Here is a 4239-nt window from a genome sequence, read left to right as displayed (position 1 = left end):
AGGGAGGAGTAGAGGGGGAAGGTAGATAAGGGAAGAGATTTTTTCCCTGATTATTTTCATGGAATCGTAGCTAACATCTATCTTCATGGATTTAGTTGATTTTGAATACTTTAAAGATACGAAGTGCTTATTTGTGCTGTTCAGTTGCTCAACCAGGCAGCGACAATGAGCACTGCACAGTGCTTTTTTCTTTCTTTTCAAACTTCTTTCGGTATGAAATATCATGCCACACAACTGAGTACCATAAAAAATTTAACATACTCTCCGGAGTCGTGCGGTGTAAGACAGCAGAGATTGAGATATATATCTGTGCAATATATGACATACGCGTACATGGGCGAAGCCGCAGTCAAAAAGCTAATATATGTGTAATTTCTGTTGAAGGCCAGGTTACTGTACAGTTCAGTGGTTCATAATCTACGAACGACGCAGTATTACAGATTAAGGTCCTTCCGAAAACGACGTCGTTAAAGACGGGCACAATCCCCCATCATAGAAGAATGGGGAAAGAAATCAGAATCGTTTCTTTCGAAGGAAACATTCCTTATTGAGGAACACCTGGAAGAATACTTTGCAGGACAAAAAAAGTTTCTGCATTTTGAGGTGGAAGGTGGGGGGCAGTGGTACAATAGAAAGAATGCAACATCAGTTAAATCCCCAGTGAGTTGAGTGTGTCACCTGTGTGACAGATCACTGTATCTCAGAAAGAGTGTATTATCGGCCTCACAGAATAAGTCGCCATCTTTAAGGTGAGATTAGGAGGTGCAAAGACACCCTCGCAGCTAGGCTAAAGCAGTGTAGCATCATCACACGTCTGGGAAACGTCCACATTTGACCGTCCATTAAGAGTTATGATTATTCTGAGAACTAAGATATTACGCTGCAGTGGTAAGGTGCTCGAAACATAGCGATTGGCAATGTAACACTTTACGATATAGTGATCAGCTACTTTGATACTCATTTAGTAAAGACACCAAGCTTGAGGACGATGATCTAGACCTGGCGTTAGCAAACTCAAATCTATCTTCACATTCTCATGCTCCGAGTTATGAATATTCGGAGAACTAAGATATTACGCTGCAGTGGTAAGGTGCTCGAAACATTGCGATTGGCAATGTAACATCTTACGATACAGTGATCAGCTTCTTTGATACTCATTTAGTAAAGACACCAAGCTTGAGGATGATGATCTAGAACTGGCGTTAGCAAACTCAAATCTATCTTCACATTCTCATGCTCCTTACACGAGATTTACCGGAAATTAAAAACGAATATAGCAGTTACAAACGGTTATAACTATTTAAAGCATAGCGATATATTTTACATAGCTTGTAAAAGAAAGTTCAAAATTTTGATCGTTGTGCAAGCACAGTGAGCCGGAAACCTGTGATTGATAGCATAAACATCGTACGATCCATTTTGCTTCACTGAGCTGTTTCGACAAACATCCAGCTGACCATGTCTGAGTAAAGGCTGATGCCATAGTTTTGGTTCAGACTACATTTTTCAGCAATATGGAGTACCCCCGCATTGGGGTATGAAGATTCACATACTTGTCAGTCAGCTTCTTCAAATGGCTCTGAGCACTATGCGACTTAACTTCTGAGGTCATCAGTCGCCTAGAACTTAGAACTAATTAAACCTAAGGACATCACACACATCCATGCCCGAGGCAGGATTCGAACCTGCGACCGTAGCGGTCACGCGGTTCCAGACTGAAGCGCCTTTAACCGCACGGAGTCAGCTTCTTCCAAACCTTGGGTCTGTCATACTGGATATGATGACACTGCGTCCTGTTATTGACCACATCGGTTCCCTGATCTGACACTCATGGTTTTTTATGAGATTATGAAACACACTTCATCTATGTGCCTCCTTCGCCGAATATTGTTGTTCTACATCTGGAAATGTGCAGTTCAAATGCCAGAAAATCGAACTTTCGTTTACAAAATATGCAACTCTTATGGATGTATCGCTGTCCATTAAATAGTTACACCTAATAAAATTCACTGTATTCATTTTGAATTGCTTTGTGTGGTGAAGCCCGCAAAGTAGTTGTACTATCTTTCTCGAACGGGCTTTTGTAAATGTAGCCAAAAGGTTTCACGGGAACACTGACCCTTCTTCCAAAGATTCTTACACTTTAGCATGGTTTTACCCGGTTTATTACGATACTAACAGCGAGTCTCTGATGTCGTTCGACGTCATACCTAGTAGATACGGATTCTAAATACTGCAGCGGCATCGTGCATACGGCTCCACTAGCATCTTGTTTGCAATTTTCTCTACGGGTGAAACGCAATTTCGTAGAACCCTTGCAGCGGGCGCAACACGTACAACTAGTAAAATAAAATGACTAAAATAAAATGAGTGTCTGCAGTGGCAGTAAGAGTAAATTATACTGCTATGAACTAAAAAAATTAATACCAGCGTAAATTACATTACTGCAGCTGCTGTAACTATTAGCGATAATAATAATAATAATAACAGTGATTAATAATCAATAATAATTAATAACCACTAATAACATTAATGATAGTAGTAGATATAAGAAGAATTTATAGTTGTAAAAATATATAAGAACAATTTATAGGTACAAAAATAGATATTATCTGATACAATGAGTTCTGGGAATAAGGAAATTTTAGGAGGCTGCATCGGCTAAGAACAATGGGAAATGAGGAAGATCACGTTGGAAAGAGGGATGTATAAGGGTAACGAGTGCGTGCAGGGACACTGGTAATCTTAACGTTGGCTTAATAGGTTTGTTATTACCTGTCTTCTAAAAGTGGATATGTTATTTAGTTCTCGAATATAATGTTGGAGGTTGTTCCAGAGTCCGATTCTTACTACTAAGAAGAAATTCTAGAGGCTGGGTGAACGATGGAGTGGGAACAAAAATGGTTCTCCACTGACGGAAACGGGTATTTCTGCCGTGTTGTTCGGACAAGACTGTTAAGGTCGGGAAGAAACATGAGGGACAGTGTTCACTGATAACGCGGTAGAGAAGACGGAGGTTACAGAAATCACTGCACTTGTCTCCACATAGCCAGGATAACTAGTGAAAGGTGAACAAAGAGTCGAACATCACAGATATATCGAACTCAAGCATTCATAACCAGTTCCAGGTGCTGTGAGCTTTCCTGAGAAAAGTCTTGCCTGATAAACATCACTGTGATCAATAAAAGGAGGTATAAGTTTTTGTACATCTTGTTTTTCAGGTCAAGAGGGAAGAGCTTTTAATATTATTTTAGGGTATAAAGAGATACTGATGCCTTCTTACACGTAACAGTTATGCACTCATTTCAATTAAGATTTTCAACTATTATTATTTCTATCCTCTTTGCTGAAGGAGATGAGTTAATATTTATCCCATTTAGGGTTAGAAATGGTGGGGATTCCGGATATATTCTGGGCTAATGAGTCTATAATGACCAACCAGCACCGCTTGGTTTTTGGATGGACTGATCTTTAACACTATATTCTGCGTAAATTCTGATAGTGCACACAAGTCGGAATTGAGTTTCTCGACAGCTATCTTCAGGTTTATATGTTTTGCATACACGTACAACAGGAGGTCATTAGTGTACATACGTTGTATGCAATACGACAAGATTGATGACACATCATTTACGTCGATATTACCTAGCAGTAACGCACAATTAAGAGAGCTGCCAGCCAGTACACTAAGCGGAAGTCCTTCGATGTCTTACAAATGCAATTTGCTCTCTTCGCATTCAAGGGAAGAGCTGTTGAGGAGGGCAGTCGATCACTTGATAAGGTTCGCATCAAGGTCGAGCCAGATCACCTGGGCGAGCTTTCTTATTGCGTCTGTTTACTTTCAGTAGCTAACTTACGTGCAATGAAGCTCTCAGTGCGGGAAGCAAAGAATGATTAAGGATTAATATGCCTCCAATAAACGTTAAAGACCGAGAAAAGTTCACAGGCGCCACGGCTACAGCCGTGAGTATCGCAAAGTTGCTCACAGCAGGGTCCTCTAGAGACCAGGGGAGGCGCCGCGATGGCTTTCAAGGTTGGTTGGTTGGTTTGGAGGAGGAGACAAAACAGCTACGTCATCGGCCCCATCGGATTAGTAAGGATGGGGAAGGAAATCAGCCGTGCCCTTTCAAAGGAACCATACCGGCATTTGCGTGAAGCGATTTAGGGAAATCACGGAAAAGCTAAAAAGGATGGCCGGGCGCGGGTTTGAACTGTAGTCCTCCAGAGTGCGAGTCCAGT

This window comes from Schistocerca piceifrons, chromosome 6, assembly GCF_021461385.2.
Source record: "Schistocerca piceifrons isolate TAMUIC-IGC-003096 chromosome 6, iqSchPice1.1, whole genome shotgun sequence".
Lineage (NCBI taxonomy): Eukaryota > Metazoa > Arthropoda > Insecta > Orthoptera > Acrididae > Schistocerca > Schistocerca piceifrons.
The sequence above is the reverse complement of the archived record's forward strand: the minus strand, read 5'-3'. Positions refer to the sequence as shown.